This window comes from Uloborus diversus, chromosome 5 (genome assembly GCF_026930045.1).
Source record: "Uloborus diversus isolate 005 chromosome 5, Udiv.v.3.1, whole genome shotgun sequence".
Classification (NCBI taxonomy): domain Eukaryota; kingdom Metazoa; phylum Arthropoda; class Arachnida; order Araneae; family Uloboridae; genus Uloborus; species Uloborus diversus.
In genome coordinates, this window is record NC_072735.1 from 116579501 (window position 1) to 116605476 (window position 25976).

The 25976-nt window shown below is 32.6% G+C and overlaps 1 protein-coding gene across 1 annotated transcript in view; it reads left to right on the forward strand.

Moving 5' to 3' along the window:
- Positions 1–25976, forward strand: part of LOC129222845 (kin of IRRE-like protein 1) — a 554018-nt gene that overhangs the window by 521779 nt on the left and 6263 nt on the right. The window lies entirely within an intron of this gene.

The window sequence follows — 25976 nt, forward strand, 5'->3', positions numbered from 1 at the left end:
ATGTTTTTCATCAGACTAGCTAATGTTGCATAACGCGTAGCTACTATGATTTGAGAACATTTATTATTAATTAAGGGTCTTTAGTTTGGATAGTCAAAATGATTTCTTAAAGAATGAATGAGTAGAGGAAAGCTTTTAATTATATAATATCTTAGCAGTTCAAGCCAGATGGTTATTATTAAAAACCAACATTGGCAACATTTAGGCAGCTGTTACGAGAGGCATTCGAATTCCATGACTTTTTAAAAGTTTTTTTTTTTTTTTTTTTGCATACTCTGTCTATATATCTCGTTGGCGCGTGTTAATAAGTTACTGTGCATTCCTATTTCATGATGTTCCAAGTTTTGCTCAAAATCGTTTTGAGCAAAACTTGGAACATCATGAAATTTGGTTCAGATTTCAAAAAATGTGTTTTCATTGTTATTATTAATCGAGACTTTTAACGCTATATTTGCTTTTGCAGTACTGAAGAAATGCATAGTCATTAAAATCATCTTTCCAACTGCTGAAAGAGTTTTAAATCATTTGTTTCAGTTTTATTGCAAGAATGTCTGCTCTGTTAATCGACATGCGTTATCAGTGTGCAATATTTTTATTCTGTGCTCGTAATTGGTGATGCTGATAATATTTTATTTTATTTTTTGTGTAACAGAAACATTTTGAAATGTGTAATTTCTGTGGCAAACTTTTTTTTTAGCTAATAACAAAAATAAATATCACTAATTACATAAAACTAGATTATAGCTAGATTTTTTTTATATGTTTGTTTTAATAGCAATGTTGTAATCACACTATTACGTATATTTTAACACTTAAGTGGATTGAAGAAGAGCAATAAAATTTTAGTTTTATAATTAAAGGATAAATGCAAAAATATTTAATCTTACTATCTATTAGTTAAAAAGCATAGAAATCAAAAGTATTTATGAATATAATTTCGACATTTTATTCTAAACGACTGATAAAAAGTAATAATTTACTTCTACCAATATTTAAGCGTATTCATCCATAAAGTTTGAGCAGAGATCATTCAAGAATACCGTTTTAATGCATGGAATGTACTTAATTTCTGTGCAATACATCTAATGTACTGATAATTAAACAGACATCAAATCTTTAGTGTTTTCACTGCGTAAATAGGCTAATGTTTCAGCATTAAAATTGTTTGATCTAAAAATTTGAACACTGTTTCTAGTGTAGGAAAATTAAGTTTTTTTTTTTTTTAAATCCTACGCAAAAGCAATATCATGCGAGAGCTTAAAATATAAGTAAAACCTTAATGTATAAAGTGTATCTAATTATTATTCATACATAAGTAGCCTTGTATATCAATACAGTCTGACCACCGACTATATGGAAAGGCAAACATCCGGTTTACTGACCGGAAATGAACTCACCTATAATCTTTCAGGGATGTTGCTTTTGCAGAGGTATGTTAACCTCCAGATTAAGCAGAGTGACATTCAAATGAGTGGAACACGCGCATCAAATTTTTACTTTCTCTCCTCGTTCAGATAGGCTCGTCTTAGCTGGACGTTTGCCCATTACATATAATCTGTAGATAGACTGTAGTTTGTTTAAAACGTTGCACAAGTTGGAAATTGTACAAAGAATCAATGGACTTAGCTAGATAAGGAACAACGATTCTCTGTACAATATTAGTACAACTATGTAGCTGTTATCGGATATGTATTAGCTAACTTTTGCTCAAGTGAACAAAACAGTAACGTCTTATGTCTTTCTTTAGAAAATGTTTTCTCATTTAGGTTTTCTCACATTACTTTCGAAAACTTTTTAAAAATTAATTTCACTAAAAATCAGATATTATTTAAAGTAAAACCTACATTTGTCTAGCATTTTCAATTACTGAAAATATTTTCTTGTGAGTCATTCCTTAATTACGTATGGATTCCAAGAGGTTGGAAAGTTAGAAAAATCTCTACATTCCCTTACTTCGGGGGGGGGGGGGGGGTCAGCCCCATTCTTACGTAATATTTTCCAAGTCGATATTTTTTAATAGAAATCGCACAGTCAAGTGGTTTGGCAGGAATCATATTTCATTTGCGTATAGAAGGTAAAAAACGTATTAGGTTGAACTGTTTCTTACTCGTTTTTTAAGGAATGAATAGTATAAAAAATAAAAGAATCGCACTATGTATGGCACAATTTATTTATAATTAGTATCGCATCATATATCTGAAAAATAAAAATATTTTATTTATGTCTAATTCAGAGTTTTAGCGAAACTGATCTTTTTCTAACAGCATTTAATTATTTCGAAAAACCAAATGGAATCTTGCGCAAGAATAGGAGGGAAGGATTAAAAAAATGTTACGCACCGTTACTTTTGGGTAAGGGGGGTCGAAAATTACCAAAATCATTCTTACGTAATTGATGAATGGCGGCTTGCAATATTTTGTATTTTAAAAAGAAAATTTACAACTGAATGCGTGTAAATTTTTAGATTTTTTTTAAAATTAATCTAATAGAAATGGGCTTTGTGTCTGGTTTTTTTCTGCTCTAGCAAGCTAGTGCTTTGATGTTTTTAATGTAAGCGTTCAAAAGTGTATATCTGCGTACATGGCAATAAGCTGCAACTTAAGTACAAATATACTGAAGTATTGGTATTCGTGTGTAAATACAAACATTAAAACTTGTGCAAAGCAGATTCATGCTCTGTAGTTTTTGTTTTAATTATTGATTTGTAATATTAATCGATGAAACGATATAATGTTATAGTTTAAACTTTGATCGAATACGACGAATGTGTTTTAATTCTCTAATGTGACAATACGATTAAATTTGTGGTAAACTGCTTCAAAATTGCTTTCGTCAGCTGAATATATATCATCGCTCTCGTTTTATAGATAACTTCATTAATTTGACAGAATATTCATATACTGCAAAAAAAAAAAAAAACCGCACAGATAAAAAAAAATCGAATAAAAAAATTCGATAAAAGAACAGGTTTTATTGTAGGTTCAATTACCTTTTAGGGTTCACTAAGTTTTATTTTATTTTTTACCAGACTGCTCGTGCGCGACGCAAAGGAGGATAATGTGTTTATGAGTCTATGTGTGTATGTTTGTTCCTATGTGGCGTTGTAAAGGCTAAACCCCTTGGCCGATTTTGATAATTCTTACGTCAATCGATTTGTCTTAACCTTGGGAAAGTCACTAAGCACATGAAAGTAATCAAAATTCACCATATCAACAACCAGTCTCCATATTGTCGATTCGGGATCGTATCGCACAATACCTGCGTGCTACACAGCGTGCGACAAATGCAGGTAGCGTTTTCACTGCCTGAATTTTTTGTTTACTAAGTCTACTAACTCGTTTTTCATCCCTAACATTTTGCTTTTGTTTTTTTCTTGATTCAGGGGACTGAGTTTTGTGACGTGTACTCTTTTGATGGACTTTTTTAGTTTTGGGAGAAAGATTTGATTGACGGACTTTTACGCGCTGTTAATATAGCTGTGGTTGACTTAAGTTCGCGCATTTTTGCTAAAGGTCAAGCATATGTAGCTTTAAGCCGAGTAAGATCCCTAGAGGGACTAAAAGTTAGTAGTTTAGACCACAGCAAAATACTTGATAATCCTCATTATAAACTTTCTCAATAAAATGACAAGATTGTGAAATTTGCCGTCTTATGAGCATAACAAATAAGTCAATGAAAATTAACTAAAAAGGGTAGAATAAAAAAATAATTACTAAATAAAAACAAAAAACATGACTGCGTAAAAACAAAAAAAAAAGGAAAAAAATGTAAGCCAAGTAGTTTTGAATTTTATTAAGCATTACTGAATAACTAATGCATTGAAATAGATTTATAATCGATACACACATAAGACAAATCTCAAATTCAAAAGCAGAATAGAAGGATCAACAGTTGGAGCCCATTTAAATTTTTTCGAGGTTCCTTGACTGGTCAGAAAGAAATGGGCCCCGACTGTTGATCTTTCCACTCTGCTTTTAAATTTATGATTTGTCTTCTGTGGGTATCGATAATAAAACTGTTTCAATTGAGTAGTTATTACGTAATACCTAATAAAATTGTAAACTACTGGGCTAAAAATTTTTCATTTTAGTTTTTTTGATTTTTACATAGTCGGGTTTTTTGTTTTTATTTAATAATTTACGAAATTACAAAGAAATTACATTTATAACGAAACTTTTGATTGATCACTTCTACTTCGTTACAGACGAGCGTGACTGCATTAGCTTTTAAACTGTTGTACAGGTCGATATAAAAGTCCAGTAACGAGTGCAGGGGCGTTTTTTTCTTTGATTTTTTTTTCTGTTTAAAAAAGGTTGTTTTTAATAGTTACTGCATATTTATTTATATTTTTGTTAATACAAAGTATATTGAGCCTGATAAAAACGAAGGCTTCTTTCGATCATGTTAGCTTGACTGAAAACAAAAATTGATGTGGTTTTTATTATTTTCTATCAAAGAAACCCATATTTATCAAACAGGACAAGATAAATTAGACATTAGTATGGTATTTATTCGTTATTTTTACCTACGTAACATGTTCTTTCTCGACGTAAGGAAAAATAAAACACAAAAACAACGTAAAAATGCACGAATAGCAACAGTCATTGCTGACACGCATTCTGTCGTTAGAAAGAACCTTTTTTTCAATGTAAAAGAGTTGAAGCTTATGGATTAAGATATCCAAAGAAAGCCATGAAGTTATAGTTTTTATTTCATCCATAAGTTCATTTCTTTTGCAAAGTTTTCTTGCAACCACGATTTCCTATAGCAATTATTGCATTTTTACGATTTTTTTTTCTTTTTTTTTGTTGTTGATCCTTCTATTCTGCTTTTGAATTTATGATTCGTCTTATGTGTGTATCGATTATAAAACTATTTCAATGGAGTAGTTATTCAGTAATACTTAATAAAATTCTAAGCTACTGGGTTTTTTTTATTATTATTATTATTTATTTATTTTTTTTGTTTTTACGCAGTCGGGTTTATTGTTTTTATTTAATAATTATTTTTTATTTTACCCTTTTTAGTTAATTTTCATTGATTATTTATTATGATCATAAGACGGCAAATTTCACAATCTTGTCATTTTATTGAGAAAGTTTATATTGTGAGGATTAATAAGTTACTTGCTGTGGTCTAAACTACTAATTATTAGTCCCTCTAGGGACCTTACTCGGCTTAAAGCTACATATGCTTGACTTTTAGCAAAAATGCGCGAACTTAATTCAACCACAGCTATATTAACAGTGCGTAAAAGTCCCCGCCAGTCAAATCTTTCTCCCAAAACTGAAAAAGCCCGTCAGGAGTGTACACATCGTAAAATTCAGTCCACTGAATAACGAAAAAACAAATGCAACATGTTAGAGATGAAAATCGAATTAGTAGACTTAGAAACCAAAAAAATCAGGCAGTCAAAACGATACCTGCATTTGTCGCACGCTGTGTAGCACGCAGGTAACTTGCGCTACGATCCCGAACTGATAATATTGTGACTGGTGTTTGATATGGTGAATTTTGATTACTGTCATGTGCTTAGTGACACTCCCAATGTTAAGACAAATCGATTGACGTAAGATTTATCAAAATCGGCCGAGGGGTTTAGCCTATACAACGCCACATAGGAACATATATAAATAGACCCATAAACACATTATCCTCCTTTGCGTTGCACACGCGCAGTCGGGTAAAAAGAATTGGAATTCACAGATTTGTTTTCGATCCTATTCCGACATGTGATTGTAGCCGACCCCGACCGTAGACATTTTGAAAATATTCTATGTAATTTTGTTCATCAAGATTTTTTTTCAAAAAAGTATAATGTAATTTTGTATCTTTCTTTGGCTTACTAACTGCTTTTGGAAAATTTTTGAACTGAAATTTGCAATTCTGGGAAGAAAAAAAATACAGCTCGCCGGTATGAGTTTTCTGCAGGAATTATTTTTTATTATTATTCACCATTTTCCTGTAATAAAATCGATCTAACACAATTGCCCACTAAGATGTTCATCAGAATCTTTTTTAGACTAAAGATATAAAAAAGGGGAAAATCAATTGTTTTCTGTTATTTGAACTGTAAAACTATTACAGTCGGGACATGTAACTAAGCGATGAAGTTACGAGTGTCTTAAAATGCATCTTCGAAAATTAAAACAAAAACTAGTTTGATTTCCCCGAAGTCCAAAGAAATGGTGAACTTTTCTCATATTTTGCTGAAAATTTGTTTCTTTTTATGTTGAAATGCATTTTAGTAATTGTTCGTTAACTGTATTGTAATATCCTCATTTATAACCTTAGAAAATACTACAAATCAACAGACAATTTCTTTAATGTTGTTACTTGTATATACATATATATCAAAGCTAAAAAAAGACTTTTGTAAATCAGCTTGATGTTACTTTACGCTGTTCATATTCAATTGTAAAAAGATGCTTCTTAACAGCGTACTTGTTGAATTATTGAATGTTTTAAATTAAAATGTTATTTGTATATTGTTGTCTAAGTTCTCCTGTTTTGTTTTTTATGTTTCATATTTATTTATACATTTTTAATTATCATACGTTATTGTCAATGCATATCGAAAAAAAAAATGTTAAAATAGGGGAAAGTAGGGCAAAGTGAAATGGTGGGGCAAAGTTAAGTAGCGGGGAAAAGTAAAACAGTGAAATATTTACTCTGCTTTAAGCACGACCTATTTAGTAATATTTTAAACATTAAGTAACATAAGTAGTCTATTCCAGTCAAGAACAAAATTACCTCTGAAAACCATAGAATTTGATACTACATCAAGTTAAAAAAATTAGTATTCATATTGTAATAATTTGTTTTAAGTCACAATTTTTTCTGGTATTATCTAATGACAAAGTTCTTTTTATTAACTTTTGAAATTTTAGTTGAGACTTCTAATATTCAGTGCAGTATTTATTTGTTTAATATTTCGCTTAATTTTGTTGTATGTGCTTTGTACAATTAGGCAAATCCATGCGAGGCAAAGTGGATAGGCAAAGTGAAAAATTTTATTTCATTTACTTATTCAGTCTTCAAATCACTTACGCATCCATTTATTAATTAGTTCATTTACATTCCTTCATTTCACTATTCCTTTATTCATTCATTCATTTTCTTATTCGTTCACTATTTTATTCACACTTTTTTTACTTTTGTTTATTCTTACATTTCCTTTTCATTTATTCGTTCATTCTTTTGTTTACTCATTTGTTTGATCGTATATATCTTGAATGATCCAATTGAAGATACTTCTTTAGAAAAATATTTTTTTTTTCAAACTTTGCCCAATGAAAAAAAAAGTGAAAATTTTCCTCTTTTTTTTTGAGCAATCACGATTGCTTATTGCTTTCATTTGACTGTTTTTGGCGTGCTATCATTTTTCCCACCAGCGCGGCGCCACCCTCTGCCAGCACCACCCGTCGCGTCGGTCGGCCTCACGATACTGCTCCTCTAGCAAAAACCGTCTCCAGGTTGCGTCCATATCCTACACACACATGCATACATACACGCACACACAAACACATACACACACATACACAAACACCACCATACACACATACCCCTACACACATACACAAACACATACACACACGCATGCATACAGACACCTACACATACACACATTCATGCCTGCACACAGACACAAACACATATGCTTACACACACATACACATACCCCCCCCCCACACACACACTCATACACAGAACTACCCACACACTCATAACTGCATACAGACACAAACACACAAACACACTCGTGATTGCGAAAAACATAATTTGAATTCAAGATGACAAAATTCAAATTAATTTTTCTTTTTTTTTTGAGCAATCACGATTGCTTATTGTTATCATTTGACTGTTTTGGCGTGCTATCATTTTATTTTCCCACCAGCACCTTCTGCCAGCACCACCGTCGCGTCGTCGGGCCTCACGATGCTGCTCCTCTTGCAAAAACCGTCTCCAGGTTGCATCCATATCCTACACACACACGCCTACACACACATACACATACTCATACCTGCGCACAGACACAAACACACACTCCTACACACACACCCACACACACTCATGCCTGCACACAGACACAAACACATATGCCTACATACACACACACACGAACGCCTACATACACGCGCGCGCGCGCACACACACAGCACTGCATACACAACACGCACACACATGCATACATATACACACACGCGCACCCACACACATTTGCCTACACAAACACACACGCGCATTCATACACACACGCTCGTGATTGCGAAAAACATAAAATGAATTCAAGATGCCAAAAATTCAAATTAATATATATATATTTTTTAGAAATACAAACTTACTGCAAAAAATAAAAAAATTAATTTGAATTTTGTCATCTTGAATTCAAATTATGTTTTTCGCAATCACGAGTGTGTGTTTGTATGTGTGTGTGGGGGGGGGTATGTGTATATGTGTAGGCATGTGCGTTTGTGTCTGTGTGCAGTCATGAGTGTGTGGGTAGTTGTGTGTATGAGTGTTTGTGTGCGTGGGGGCGGGGTATGTGTATGTGTGTGTAAGCATATGTGTTTGTGTCTGTGTGCAGGCATGAATGTGTGGGCAGTTGTGTGTATGTGTTTGTGTATGTGTGTGTATGTGTTTGCGTGTGTGTTGGTGCGTGTATGTATGCGTGTGTGTGTAGGATATGGACGCAACCTGGAGACGGTTTTTGCTAGAGGAGCAGCATCCTGAGGCCAGTCGACGCGACGGGTGGTGCTGGCAGAGGGTGGTGCCGCGGCGGTGGGAAAAATGATAGCACGCCAAAAACAGCCAAATGAAAGCAATAAGCAATCAGATTGCTCAAAAAATAATGTTTCAATATACATGTTATTGTAAAGTACACTATTGCTCTTTCTTTATGTAATTTTCTAAATAAATTTCCGTTTGGTTCATTTTGAAAAAGTAACTGATCTTAACTGTTTCGCTTTGCCCTACATTCCCCTACAAGGCTAAATAAAAGATTTACGTAAAACTGATTTATAGCTGTCCATTGTTATATTTTTTATGAGAAAACATACAATAACTCAAAGAACTGTAGTATTTCAAAGTAAACAGTTAAAGTAATGCTGTAAATCTCAATCTACCTGAAAGGAAGATGTATTAGGCATGCAATACATTATTCCGCATAATTTAATAATTATTTCTCAAACGGGAAAACATTTTATGGAAATTTATTGGCATTCGCCGATTTAGTCTACGATTTTCTTTTAGCTAGACTTAAAATGACGGAGTCTAAGCCTATTATTGATGAAACGAGATAAAGATCCATTTACGAATGAGTTTACACATCTTTATTTGCTTAGGTTGTATAATCTACTCAACTGAAATTTGTTTTGAGAGTTACAGCTCTCACTGTTTGCAAAAAATAAATTTAAGCGTCGAGCGACAATGGGGTTGTTTTCTTCAGTCAAAAGTAATACTTTCAGTCGGTGAAATTGATAGAATAAGCGAAAAAAATAACATGGACCCAGAAAATAATGTTATTTTCCTAACAGTTATTTTTTAATTAATTTTTTAAAATGTCCGATTTTTCAAACTAGGCGTGGTCTTGATGACGTCACAAATGATGCTCTTTGGCGCATCTTTCCACCGCGTTTCCACGTTATGATAATCAAGAGGCGAATTCAAATTGCGCTCTACGCTTGCTATCAACCATATCGTTGCCAATACAAGTGAGTAAAGATGCGAATTAAATAGTTTCCTCTGTGAATGGCAACACAAAATGGCATTTCATCATCTGTAATGTCATCGGCAGAAGCTTAAACAATAAAAGCTTACTGATTTAAGTAATTTTTTTAAAATATTAAACTTTAACAATTTTTTTTAAATGGTCAGTTCCTATGTTTTTAAGCATGCTCTTTCAGAAAAGATACTTTTAAATTTTTGGAAAGAGAGGAGAATTTCCCCCTGGAACTAATTCGTAATTTATTGCATAGACGTTGGCAGATGTGAGGTTTTTTTTTTTTAATATGTATACCCGTTTTTCTTTTTCTTCTTCTTTAGTTGAAATAATGATTTTACAGTGAGAAGGAAATGGATATAAGTGACAAAATTAAAAATTTAGAGATAACCAGTACAAATGGTAGGTGAACCTTTCCTCTGTCTTTCTGTATTAAGGGGAGTGATATTATTAGTAGCCCTGGTAGGTGCTGCTATGCAGCATGATTTGGAGAGAAAAATCAATTAAAACCTGCCTAGGACGTGTTTTACTCGAAATTTGACAGTGTCCACTTACATCCTATTTTTTTTTACTTCCTTAATTGTGCTTTATGCAATTTTTAACACAGTTAGAGTAAATTTAACCCATTCTCAAGTTGTAATTAATTGATGAAATTATCATATTTATTACTTTGTTCTGGTATTAGTTTGGAAAAACAAGTAAACAGATACTAAAATGTTACTCGCACAACTAACACCCCAGTAGTGTAGTGTTAGCGGCACTGACTTGCAGATCACGAAACTGGATCTTCTAGGGGTTACTGGTCAAGTTATACCTTCAGGCTTCATGAAATCAACTCTAATTTCTTTTGGAGGGTGGAAAAAAGGCTAACGTATGTTTGGAGTAGTATTAGGTCCTAAAAGATTGTCATTTATCAAGCGCTACCAAATAAAAAGAGCTGAGCATTTTGTAATAAACCGTTTGATAGAATTTCAGCTACTTTCAATAAATAAGTAACTGGAATGACGCCCTCAAGCCCTGCGTATAACTTTCGGTAAATTCCTTATAACCGAATTGTTGTTTAACTTAGTCCCGATAATTAAAATAAAAAAAAAAGCTCTTTAAAAATTTTTTTTTTAAAAAATCAGGATTTTTCTGATGCTAATCTACTTTTATAAATGATTTTTCAAAAAAAGTTGAGTTCAGAGGAATTAACTTTACAAGAAAGTTAAGTGGAAACAGTGAAATAATGACAGAAACAGAAAATACCCTTTGTGCATTAAACTTAAAAAAATCTCCCTTTCGCGCATTCCCATTCTTTAATAACATTTGCTGATCAAATTAACTAAAATATATATTTTGTCACATATATATTTTTTAAATGCAAAATAAATTCTTTTAACGAAATGGATATTTAATAATTACCAATTATCTTTGAAAATAATATATGGTTTTTTCTTTGGAAACCACAAGAGAGTCAGCAACCAAAAAATCATGCTTTAGCAGGCAAAAGAAAATGTTTTTTTCTGCTGAAAACGGAAGAGAATTGAGAAGAGGAAAAGAGATTACCCATGAAATGTAATTTAATGTATAACAAATGCAATGTATTTATTCAAACGTACTTGTTCAAATAGCAAAAAATTATTGTATATAATGCGTTGAAAATCTCTGCTTTATAACGCTGGGTTTCCAAAATGCTCCCCCATTTCGCTGGAAGCCTTATATATTTTATAACATTGATTTAATTTAACTGTAGCAAAGATTTGTTGATCTAATTCTCAATTCTTTTCCTGAAATCAAATTCCGACTACTAGATCAAAAAAAATAAAAAAATAAGCACTTTCAAACGAACCAGAAAACCAACTCTTAGACAATAATCGAACGAATCTCGAGATATAAAACAGGCTGCAAGGGCTGTAGAACGTGTGGCTCAGACTAATTGTTAAGGAAGATTAATGACCAGAGCGTACAGTTCCACTTATGGGCAGAAAACAAAGATTTAAGTAGGGAGGAGGCACTTTTGCATTGAAGAATGATGTGGCAAAGAAGAGCCTCGTTTTGCGCTCATCTTTCAAATTAAAAGGATAAATGATTCGTTCAGGATAGTTTTACTGCTGAATTTACTGGGGTTTTACCTTCTCTTTCATTAGATCCGTTTAGTGAATTAGGATAAGCGAAGTGGTAAATGCTGGTAATGCGCTTATTATTATATGTGCTTTAGTTTAAACTAGTGGTACCCGCACGGCTTTGCCCGAAATAGAAAATTAAAAGGTCTTTTGGTACGCCTGTATATTAAAAAAATTGTATGGTGAATTTTCTCGCCAATTGGCTTGTGCCCATGTTACGGTTCCACGTTATGATAATTTCGTAATTTACTCGTCCATCTTATGATAATTTTATTCTTTAAATTGGAATAGAAAAAGAACCACATCGAATTTTTAAAAAATTGCTTCAAGGTGCACACCCCTATGCTACAACCTAACTTTATGCCAAATTTCATGAAAATAATCTAGGCGCGTCACAGAGATCCTGACAGACAGAGAGACTTTCAGCTTTATTATTAGTAATAGAGAAGGAACAAGGAAGTCATCAGTGGTACTTGTGCGGACCAGGAGCGGGAAAAAATTCCATTTTCATGTATGTTGCTGTTTAAGAATACGTTAACAAACTAAGTATAGAAATCATTTATTTCAAAATCATTAAAGCGCCCCGGCCAAAAGTTGTGTAATCCTTCGTTTTCTTACTAGGAACGTGAAGCATTAGCGAGTGGTGAAATTTTTAACGCCTCAATAGAAACGTGTTTGGGTCATTAAAAATTGGAAATTTGCCTCAAAAATTTAGTTAGACATATTTTCTCGTATGCTATTTATGTAAAGCTTTAGCATTGAGAAAATGAAGGAGAAAAGCAATGGTTTTTTTAAATCATACCCAGGGCATGTTGTTATTTTTTTAAACTCAAATGCTCATTCTAAATATGAAAAATCAAAATAGTACATAGCTTTTCCTCCCCTCTCCTCCTACCCTTTTTTCATACATATATTTACTTTAATGGAATTTCTTACTATATGGTCTTTACGATTTTCGCCAATTTCACTTTTCCCAAATAAATTTCAGTCCTCTAAAAATATCAAGAAGTAGTTTTACGCCTGGAGTCGGAGTTATGGAGTCAGACTAATTTTGGGGTAAGGGAGTCGGAGTCAGTAGTTGAACGTTTATAATTTTAAGAGCCGAAGTTGGAGTCGGGTCTTTTTCCCTCGAGGTCAGCAACTCTAGCAGTGCTTGTGGAGCCGGAGTCGGACTGCTTTTGAGTAAAAAGAGTCGGAGTTGGAGTCAAAGGCTCTAAAATTCCTAATGTTGGACATTTTCCCTCCCACTCCGCAACCTTGTGAAAAAAACATTTGCTATGTCTCTGGTAGTGATTCATCGGTCAACTGACCATTACAACAACAATTTGGCGAATCTTTAGGGTTAAAGTTATGGTTTCATGGGATATGATTTTTTGAATTGGATACAATACTTAAGTCAAATCTGTAATTTTTATAACTATTTTTATCGAACAATATGTGATCAGTGTATTAGCGCTGTCACTAACTACAACCCATATTGCTGAAAATGTAATTTTCTCGTCAAAACTGAACAATAACGTTCTTAGTTACTCTCTTCTGCTATCTGCTCGATTAGGGATTTATAAGGATTTGTATTAGGGATTCGTCGATTACGGATCATGTAATTTGTAAGAGCAACCGTTAAGGCAATATTTTTCTTTTCATTAATTATCATTATTTTAAATCACACGCATTTTCCTACTTTGGTCATTAAAAATGTATTTTATCCTCTGGATTAGAGGCTGTGCTTGGGTTTATTAGGTTGCAATTTTTCATCGAACCAAATGATTTTTTTTCCGAATAGGGATCAAATGTCCTGGTTTATGTCTTTTACATTTAATTGTAATTTGATTTTCATAAAATTCATTTATCATAAAACATACCCGCGTAAAACAGTTTTTTGTACTAATTAACAGTCAAAAATGCGCAAATGAATTTAAACTAGTGTATTATATACATTTTTTCCAGTAGTTAAGAGTCGGTAATTCACAAAGCAGCTTTAAAGCATGATTAAAAGTTTTAATCCACTAATTATTTAAAAAAATTAGTACGAATAAGGGAAATATTACTATTAAAAAGAAAGAAGATATTTTTCATTGTGTTTTAAAGGACAGTATCTCTTGTTAAAGAGAAAAACATATTTTTTCAGTATTTTTTTTTTACTGCATTTGGAAAGTTGTCTCAAAAAAAAAAAAAAATCAGAGAAATCTAAAATACATATAGCACTTAGTTTGTTTAATTAATTAGTTCTTGAATTTCAGTATAATTTACTATTCAATGTTAAATATATACCTTTGCCGCAGTTTATAAACATGAATATGAGGGATAAGTTTTTAAATTGTAGTTCTCGCTTTTTTTTTTTTTTTTTTGTCGGTTTCGCACATTAAGTGGCATGAGAAAAGTAAAACCCAATATTTCTTTCTCACGACATCACAGGTCAATTGAGTATGCTTTATTTGTAGACACTATAGTGTTCTAGAACAAATATAAACAAATGTGAAAGTAAGAGTTTTCCTCAGTTGTTATGGTTACCTGCCAGGTAAAGGAATCGAAAATGACCTTGCTATAGTAGTTTTTTGGAAACCTATCATATTTTATTCAGTAACTAGAGAAACGCCAGCATTTCAAAAAAAGTGAAAGAAAACACGACTGCTCCGGACAATAAATATTACAATACTTGATTTTTTTTTCAAATGCTATTGCCTTTTTCCCCCACCTAGATCAGAAAAGAGATTTTGTTGTAAATGCCAATTTTGAACATGTGTGTGTGTGTGTGCGTGTGTGTTTTTCTTTTTCTTCTTTTTTTTGTCCAATTTGCCTACAAGAATTTTGTTACTATTTCTACCTTTGTATGCAAAAATTAATATTTCTTCTTCTGTAAGGATTAATAATCCTTTTAGTTTCCTCAAATATTTTCCCCATACCATTATTTTAGTCCGTAACTTTTAGGAAAATCAGTGTCTTTTATTGGATGTAAGACAGGTAACTAGGACTTTTTAATTACTTGTCGTAAGACAAGAAAAGAAAATAACTGCAGGTACATTGTTGTGTATTCAATCTCTTTTTTCAGATATTTTACTACTGTCCACAACTTCTAATTTTCTCTCTAGTGCATGACTATTTTACATTCATTTTTTAGAATTAACTCTTGTTACATTTTTTACTGTAACAGACACGAACCAGTTGAAGCAGAAACTTTATTTATTAAAGGTAGTTGTGTCATTTAGTTATCATTAGTTGTATCATTTTCGTAATTAAAGGAGAGTGACAAGCAATAAGCTGAGAAAAGAAAATCTCTCAGTTTTGGAGCAAATTCTTAAGAATCTAAAACTACATGAATGTACAGAGTTTCATATCAGACACTTTGAATACAATAGATTACAAAACACTACTAGTTTACTACTCAACATTTAACCTTTTATTCAAAACTCTGCATTTAACATTGATTCATTCCATACGTACAAATATAACAATATTGTCGTTTATTTACCAACTTGGTAAAATAATTCATTCAAGCTGTTATAAAATCTTGCATATTATAATATCATTCATATATTATGTTGCTTAACTTTTATAATATGAAGAAATACATAATGAAATCATCGATTTATAACCGTAGTTATTATTGAGTATTTGTGATTTTGCTGTTGTCTTATGCCAGCTTAGTTGTCAATTTCGGGGCGGAGTTTTACTTTTTCAACAATGCCGTAATTTGGTGTGAAGTCCGACTTAGACAGTTCACACATGCCATAAGGACCCATTTATAGGGCAGCCAATCATTCACAGCATAACAACACATTCACACTAAGAAAGGAGAGGAGAGAGAAAGTACATCCATGAGCCAGGGTTCCCCCTTTTCTAACCACTAGAGAAGGCGATCGGCATTGGGTATTGGTACAGTAGTTGTAAAACACTCATTGGTGAAAATATTTCAGCGGTACAGATATTGCTCTCACTGTATTTACTAATCATCCCAATTTAACAAACTTTTGTTTTCATGCCCAAATATGATATAAAACGCAAGATTTTCTGCTTCAGCCTGCAGTTTGAAAACAATTGCATCCGTAATGTTTTTTATATTATTTTCTCTTAATAATGTCCATTAAATGTTTTATATTTGTCATGATTTAATATATATATGCAATTATTATAATTACAAATATAGTTCATATTTGCGTCCAGCAAAATATCTTTCATAATGAAAATATTTCAGGGTTATCCTTTTTTCCAGAATAATTACATCACGAACTCTGCGCAGCTTTTTTCCCCCTAAGATTCTTTTTTTTTTACTATCTTGATATAGCCAAGGCCTTAATTTCAGTCCTGTATATTATCTAAACTAATTCTCCTAGTTGATTGAACTATTTTTTCTTCACACTCGAGATAAATTACGCAAAGATACCTTTCGAACAAAGTTGAAACAAATTACTTTTCGCCTGTTTTTCGTTCATTGGACTAGTTGCCAAATCCTTCCGGCCAGCTTCGGAACTAGAGTTCTGCTGCTTTGGGAACAACACCTTATGGCTGCGTCCCCTCACCCTTTTAAACCCTCATTCCCGCTATTTCCCATCAAAAGCACCAGAAGCAATCTCTCTTTTTGTTCCTTGCTTCTTCCATTTACTTCCCTCATTAACTAAGCGAGTTCCGAAAAAAAAAATAGTGTTCTGATTAAACTAAGAGGGTTATGTATGTAAGTTCGCTGTGGAAATAGACAACACTACCTCGGAGGCTCAATTTCTCTGGTGTAGATTATATGCGTTTGGGGAGGGGTAAAGGATTGTCGTGAAGGACCTAACTGATGTTTCCCGCTTTTTCTCTTCTGGAAGTCCTTGAATGCCTCGTTCAATCAAGCTTGAAACCAAGTAAGCGAAGAGTAAATGAGGTCTTCACTTGTGGTATCGCTGTAAATGCTTGTCATATTTCATTGTTTTTGAAGAGTTTTTTTTTTTTCTTTTTTTTTCTAAAGAGGATAGTTATTGCTAGGCAGTCTTTATGGCTTTAACACTTAACGTTTCAATACTTCAATACATTTTGTCTTTTTGAATATATATATATATATATATATATATATATATATATATATATATATAATTTAACATTCGTCAAAAATCTCCCTCCACGGCTGAAACTGTTAGACATCTTCATTCTGTATATTTGTAATTAAGTGAATCAAAGTCATATCCTTATATATATGTATAATAGCAGAACTCACTGATCTAGTAACGCTCTGACGTCACCAACAATAAAACACGCGCCATAGCATGAATGACGGTATTATTTCATTGTTGAAGCACCAAAAGTTCAGTAGGTTATTTATAATTTGATGGACATATACTTTTTGGCAATAGTTGACATGCAGGGAAATGCTTTATTTGACAAGGCTAAACTGGATCCGGTAACTTAACTATTGTTACTGGTAAGACTGTCATTTTAGGAAAATGGAGAAATAAAAAAGTGATCAACAATTAACGCTATCTACTGGAGATTAGGGTTAATCCACTGAAGTTAGGGTGAAATTTTCAACTATCAAAATATCACCAAACAGGTAACTGCTTCGTAAAAATTTAGAAGCAATTTTCACCCGTTATACTTTGACGGCCGATTGTGTAGTTTATTATATGATCTAATGATAGTTTTTATTTGAACTAAAACAGTTCAATTACAAAATTTTAAGGCCTGAAATAATCACCCTGTAGCACATCATGTAACGACAAAGTTACAATGACGTCACTGCGAGTCACAATAGTCGCTTGAAGTCACAAAGTGAGATAATTGAGACGTCTCACAGAACGCTATAACATATTTGTTACATATTTCATGTGACATCACTGCAACGTCGTTGCGGCAGTCACTTTGGGATTAGTCACTTCGTAGCATTTAAAGATGTCACTGAATCGTCTTTTTTAGCGTCGCAATAAACTCATTGCTAAGCTGCCATAACCTGTTGATATCTCGTCATGATAGCGGAGTAACGAAGGTTTAGTATGCTGCAAGGTTAGTGTTATTAACGTGCAGAATCATTCTCGTTTTCCTCATATCCTTCTGCACTTACCAAGCTTACTTTCCTCTAGAAACTCCCTACGTTTAATCATGAAACTTTAACAATTTAATAAACTGATGCACAGCGCAGGAGATGTGGTGGGTATTTTCCATCCGAGGACTGAACTGACCAAATTTTCTAGCATATAAGTCTCGTTTTCATGTAACTCATAACTCATATGCTACTTTTAAAGAATAAAAAACAAACAAAATGTATTCTTAGAGAAATATCGAAGCTTATTATTCTCGAAGTTGTTATCATTTATTATTTCCAAAACGTAAGACGTTTACGGCTGGAACAAATAAGAAGTTGGATTTTACAAAACTAATCTCGAATAACAGGTTATTTAATTTCAAAAACTTCTGTGTCATTTCCTATGTTTTATGAAGTTGAGATTCTTCAGTTGAAAAGGGCACATGTCCACTAATCACTATATGGCATTGAACACAATACTTCAAATGAGAGTGATTTGCTAAAATTATTGAAAAGAATATCAAAATAACTTTTTTAGCATCAGGGTAACAAAATGTATTTAACATTGTACCTCAGAGCCAGCCGGACGTTAGTTACATAATCGCAACTTTAAGGATAGCGAGAAAACGTTTTCTCGCGCCTGCAAATGATGGGACGCGGGCTTTACAATTACGTTCACTTAGCTCAATGCGGAATAGACTTCTACATACAACGCACTAAATAACAGAACATCACAATTTTTGGACTTACGTTAGTCTGGTTCTGAGATAGATATTAGAGTGTATTGAATGCAAAAAAAAAAAAAAGAAGGTAGCCATAATTTCATGTATGTGTGTGGGAATGTAAATTGTGTGTTGAGGTAGGGAGTTGGGAATGAAAGACGAACACCCAACTGAAGAATGGACTCGGGCTTAATGAAAGACGGAACACCCACCTGAAGCATGGACTCGGGCTTAATGAAAGACGAAACACCCAACTGAATAATGGACTCAGGCTTAATGAAAGACGAAACACCCAACTGAATAATGGACTCGGGCTTAATGAAAGACGAAACATCCAACTGAATAATGGTCTCGGGCTAATGAAAGACGAAACACCCAACTGAAGAATGGACTCGGACTTAATGAAAGACGAAACACCCAACTGAAGAATGGACTCGGGCTTAATGAAAGACGAAACACTCAACTGAAGAATGGACTCGGGCTTAATGAAAGACGAAACACCCAACTGAAGAATGGACTCGGGCTTAATGAAAGACGAAACACCCAACTGAAGAATGGACTCGGGCTTAATGAAAGACGAAACACCCATATAAAGAATGGACTCGTGTTTAGTAAGCAAACACAACCACTGTATACACAATGTGCACGAAAAATATTACTGATGGTTTAAGGGGGGGGGGGTTCATAACCTCCATCTCCCTCGCTTTTGTATCCGCCACTAGTCAAGAACATCCGCAAATGAAAGCTATACAGAGAACATTCATTGTCAATGACTCGGGTGCAGGACTGGCACAAACTAAACTGATAAAAGTGCGTACATCTAGTGCTAGTATGTATTTAAAAACACTAGCCAGGTTTACTAAAAGCAATTCGGCTGCCAGTTTTAATTCGAATGTGTCAATGACAGATATCCTAAAGCTATACATGCACGAATTAGTTTCATAAGTATATCCTTTGCACGAGAAATTAAAAGAAAATATTTACCAATTTGAGCATTTCGCATCTGAAATTATCTTAAACAAATTTAATCATACAATCTGAATAAATTGCTTCAATTAATACGGAGCGTATAATACCGACAATGAATTCAAACTCGCGCATTCCGACTAATATTGAATCACGCACAATTCTTATCAGAAATTCAATAACGACACGGAAGATGAATTGCGTCAACTTTAAGCTGGCTACAGAACAATTGTTTCAATTATAGTCGATCTGGATTCCAAGGATCTTTCTACCTTCTTCGTTCCATGGAGGGAAGGGGTGCCGAGGGAAGGGAAGATGGTTGGAATGGCATAAATTGCTTAATTTCGTTGAGCTTTCAAAGCAAAGTTTCTGCCACCCCTGAATGAAAATATTAGTTTTAAGAACCCGAAAAATTGAATTATGCATCAAGTATCTGAGGAGATCTTCCGGGGGAAATTAAGTTTATTCGCAGTTGAATGTTTAATGTTTGATTTCATTCGTACACTTTCGGTAAGGTATAAACACCTTGATGCTCGTACCTATTTAGACTTAGTTAAATCGAAATACAATTAAATCAGTTTTAAGAACTGATAACTAGAAAAATAACTTTTGCCCTAACAACGTTCATTTTAATAAATAAGTTTTGTAATGTACAGATATATATATTTACAAATTAATTATTAAGATGTATGAAGGGTTATTGAATATCGCTGAATTATCGATAGCTATCAAAAGTCAAAAATTGAAGAGAGAGAGAGAGAGAGAGAAAGAGGAAATTATTCATTTATTACTGTTTTCGAGTTATTAAAGAAATTTTGAGTGCTAAGTAGCTAAAACGAACATTTAATGTAAGTTGAGAAACAAAATGTGATAAAGTTAAACATTTTGTAAGATTACTTACATTTTCAAAATGGAACAAAATGAAAAATTCTTTTGAAAATGACTGTACATAAAAAATAAGGTATTTTATAATAAAACTTGCATTGAAATATTATTTGTCAATACTGTTGAAAGTTTAAGGGAGGTCATAACCTCCCTTTCCCTTTCTTATGTATCCTCCACTGGTCAAGAACATCCGCAAATGAAAGCTGTACAGAGAACATTCACTGTCAATGACTCGGGTGCAGAACTGGCACAAACTAAACTGCTAAAAGTGCATACAGTCATCTAGTAGGAAATATATAACTAAATGTAAAAAAAATGAAATATTTTTTGTGAAATTTTTTCTGTTTGTTTACAGAAATATGTTTCATCAAATGAATTAATAATGAATAAGTAATAAAACAATAACTCAATGAATTAATAAATTAATTAAAACATGATAGAAAGAATGAGTGAATGAAATAGATAATTAATCAACAAGAAAATAAATGAATGATTGAAAAAATAAATACGTAAATTTATAAATGAAGGATGTAAGTGCTTAATTAATGAATAAATGAATAAATGAATGAATAAATAAGCGACAAATTGCATTAAATAATCAAGTTAAAAATATGTATAACAATAACGAAAAAAATATTTCACTGAACGTTAGCATATCTCAATTTTAAAATGATAATCAACAGAACTTTATCATTTATTAATAACAGAATGTTTTTGTTAAGCTCCAAAATATCCAAATAAGTGTACCAATTTTTGAAAATAAATTGCATTATTATATGCCTTGATCTTTAGGGTTATTTTTTTTTTTGGTTGCAATCAAATGCTATATATTCAAGAACGTAGTTAGAATATTGCTAGGTAGGTGGCGCTGTAAACTGTGAAACTATTTCATTGTTTCACTTAGCCCCGCCATTTTACTTTACTCCACATTCCCCTACCAATTCTCTAGAAAAGCAATATTACTGCAATTTTAAAATTATTTGGTAATTTATTCTTAGTTTCATTAATTACTTGTTTTATTTATATTTTAGCACCAAATTATACCTTTTAATTTTTAACCAAGTTAAACTAATCGGGTTTTAAATGCTAAATTCCTTGGCAATGTGTGATTTGCTTTCGTTTATTATTTGCATTGCTAATGTATATTAATACCAGCTTATTCTTTGCAAAATAATATGGAAGAGCGAATGCAGTTTTATCGCTGCTTTATATTTTTTCACGTTTATTCACTTTAGTCACATCACAAAAAAAAGTGGGCTACATTCTTTTCCTCATAAAGATTATTTCTCGAAGGTCTTTTTGTGAGATCGCCATTACTTCCTCAATAATTCATCCAACTTGATATATCAAGCATAATTTTAAAGATTTTTTTCACTGCTTTCGGCAAAAAATGAACACACAAATCGTATTGAGGTGGTTTCAAAAAAGTCAGTTTATTCTCTTCTTTTATATATATATATATAAAGCATTACTTTAATGAATAGTGCCCCACGAGAAAAACGAGCTCAGTTGTTCAGAACGTCGTGCAAAAAGTACTAAGATCGTGGGTTCGATCCCACCAGGGAGCTTGTCGCTTTCGAATGACTTCTATATTTGGGGGAAGGGAGGGGGGTCACTAAATTGTTCGCAATCACCTCTTTGTAGAAGTTAAAATGGGTTCTTTAACTGCCACATTACACACTGCTTGAATTTAAAGTGAAAAAAATAGGCTTAAAGAATCGAAAATTCTCCTGAAGATTGAATTTGTAAAAATGGTTATTAAATCTATTCTATTATCCTCATAGAATTTAATAATTTTGCAGCTTTAAAAGCAGTTAATTTTAGAAAGCACTAAATTGATTGTTCGATTATCAAGAAGCACCATGCAATAAATGGAGTTTTATACAGAGAAATCTGCAACAAATCCATCATTACGTTTAAATATCCGAAAAAATAAAGTCAATAAATTCTTTACAATACTTTGTATAAGTTGAAATGAATGTGACGGGATGAGTTTTTTAACTGTCACACTACGCACTGCATCAATTTCAAGTGAAAAATAGGCTTCACTGAACACAAGTTCTCCTGCAGATTGAAAATGGAGTTTAATTAACTGCAACGTGGCTATAGATGAAATATTACGTTGAAATATCTGTGGAAAAAATCACCAAATTCCTCGCAATCACCTCTTTGTATAAGTTGAAAGGAATGCGACGGAATGAGTTCTTCAACTATCACACTACACACTACATTAATTTAAAGTTTAAAAAAATAAGTTTAAAAGAATGGAAATTCTCTTGAAGATTAATTTTGTGAAACTGATTCTGTAATCTATTCAAATTTCTCCTTAGCGTTTCAAAAATTTGCAGCTAAAAAAACAGCTAATTTCGGAACAAACTAAACTGAATGTTCGACTATCAAAAAGTAACAATAAATGGAGTTTCATACAGAGAAACGCTGCAATAAATTAAACATTTTGTTGAAATATCTGGAAAAGAAAATTACCGAATTCTTCGCAATGACCTCTTTGTATAAGTTAAAATAAATATGACGGAATGAGTTCTTTAATCGTCACATTACGCACAGCGTCAAAAAAAAAAAAAAAAAAAAGTAAAAAAATTGGCTTAGCAAAACAAAAACTCTCCCGAAGATTGAATTTTTAAAAATGATTGCATAATCTCCTCAAATTTTCCCATACCGTTTTAAAATTTTGTCGATCTAAAAAAAAAAAACAAGTTTTAGAACAACTAAACTGAATGTTCGAGTATCTAAAAGCAATAAATGAAGTTTCATATATAGCAACGTTGCAGTTAATTAAACATTACGTTAAAATATCTGGAGGGGGGGGGAATCGCCTAATTGGTTCGCAATCACCTCTTTGGATAAGTTGAAATGAATGTGATGGAATGAGTTCTTTAACTGTCACATTGCGTACTGCATCAATTTAAAGTGAAAAATAGGCTTAACAGAACGAAAATTCTACTGAAGATTGAAAGCAGTTAATTAAATATTACGTTGAAATATGTGTGGGGGGGGGATCACTAAATTCCTCGCGATCACCTCTTTGTATAAGTTAAAATGAATGTGATGTAATTCACATTACTCACTGCATTAACTTAAAGTTTCAACAAAAAAAATTCCGTAGCGTTTCAAAATTTTGCAGCTAAAAAAACAGCTAATTTTAGAACATACTAAACTGAATGTTTGAGAATCAAAAAAGAGAAAGAAGTGGATATTTATATAGAGAAACGCTGCAATAAATCAAACATTTCGTTAAAATACCTGGAAAAAAATCAACGAATTCTTCCCAATCACCTCTTTGTATAAGTTAAAATGAATGTGACAAAATGAGTTCTTTAACTGTCACATTACACACTGCATTAAAATAAAAAATTAAAATTGAAAAAAAAAAATGTTAAAAAGAATGAAAGTTATCTTGAAAATTAGTTTTGTAATCTATTCAATTTTCCCCATAGTGATTCAAAATTTTGCATCCAAAAAAACTGCTTATTTTAGAACATACTAAACTGAATGTTCGACTATCAAAAAGTAGCAATAAATGAAGTTTCATACAGAGAAACGCTGCAATAAATCAAACATTTCGTTTAAAGATCCGGAAAAAAAAATCACCGAATTCCTCGCAATCACCTCTTTGTATAAGTTAAAATGAATGTGACGGAATGAGTTCTTTAACTGTCACATTACGCACTGCATTAATTCAAAGTAAACTTTCGTGCTCCTCCTATTTGCGTTGCTCCCAATAGCACTTTCCCCATTTATCAATTTTAACTGCTTACTGGAACGTCGCTAAGATGACTTTCTTTTCTCTTCAAGAATCCCAATCCATCTTATTGTCTTTGTCCGGGAAAGAGATGCAATCAACTCCCTTGTCAAGATCTTTGCATTAAAGGCAGAGAATGATCAACTTTGAATTAATCAAACAAAAAAACATGCTTCGCTGGAGTACGTCCGAAAAGATATCCGTCTTCCACTTAAATTGTCGATCAACTTTCTTCAAGAAATAAGATATGAGGACATAAGGAAATTCGCGGGAAAGTTACGACGTAACTAAAATCAATATGGCTGTCGAATGTTTTTTTTTTTTCTTTTTTGTCAAAACTTCTATTATTCCCGGGCGGAACAATTGTGGCCAAAAAATTGTCTCTATAGCCTTCCGTTGTAACAAGGAACATGATAATAATAAATGATAATTATAATAAAAAACGCTCCCAAACCTTTTGGCAGATATACAACAGTGCGATAAAATACAAAGGAGAATAAAAAGCTATAAATCGATGAATTCATGAAAATGGGGTTTTTCCGACGTGACTTATAAAGTACCATTAATCAATTAAATTTACCTCTAATCTGTTATTAGCCATATCAGAACGAGCCTTTACGGCATGAACTTTTTTATTATTACGTCATTTTCCGAAGTCTTTTATTATTTTATTCAGTGCAGAAACGTTAATGGAAAACCAGTAATGACCTTTTAAGACCATAAATTATTTTAACAGCAAAAGCGGGAATATTACTTCGAAATGTTTGAAGTCTTCGTTCTGGGCGTATTAACGGGACGGGGAACGCGCCGTACGCGCATAAAATTGCTTTATTTCTTTAGCATATGTTGGATTTTTAGCGGTCGATTATCGCTCGCTGCTGCTTGCCTATGAGCGTGAACAGCAAGCTGTGGGAAGAGCTCATGAATTAATGAGCTATCAATTTGTAATGCCAAACAATAAATTTGTAATCATTTTAACAGCAGGCGGTTAAAAATTCAGAAGTTGTACTACACACATCAGCGGCTTTTCGCCGCATATGATTTAGTTTTTATCTGAAAATTTAATATATGTTATTGCGATAGAGAATGTTTTACGCGTATTTGCAGGTATTTACTGAGATTTAAAACTGAAAAGTTAAAAGAAAGTGGTAGTCTTTTTGAATTATCGGGAAAGAATATATTCAAGAGGAAAAAATTCCGCTGGAAAAAATCGCCACCGTTCCTGTGAATTAAAATTGCGCATCACTTTATTTCAAACTTCATTTAAACAAGGAATGAAACAAATCATGAGACTAATACCTTGATGGGGGACAATTATGTACTTAAGTTGTTTACGTTGAAGCTATATTTTTCTAATGGTCGTATGATCCAGTGACAACGCCAAATGAACGGTACTGTTTCCCGGGCGCATTTTTCCAAAACGTTAGTGGTTTAGTTTAACATTTCTAACTAATAAAACATCAGTTTTACTAACTAAAATTTCAAAATTCATGGGGTATCTTTAGCAAAAACATTGTTCATTATTTGGTTGTTTTTTCTTTCATAAGCTCAAATTTTTTGCAACGGAAAGCCTTAATCCTGTAACCCCGAAAGACGTTTCTCTCTTCTTTCCTTCTTTCTTTCTTTATTTATTTTATTGCATATTTGTTCATCTGTACCGATTTTTACTTTAATTGGAGTGGTATAGTGACGACAAACTACAAATACTTGAAAAGTAATTGAAATTGTGTTACGCTAAAGTATTAATAAAAAGTAACAATTAAAAAAATACAAAAATCGCTTGAATATATTTGCTTATTAGCGTCCCTCGCACTGTGTTCTCCTA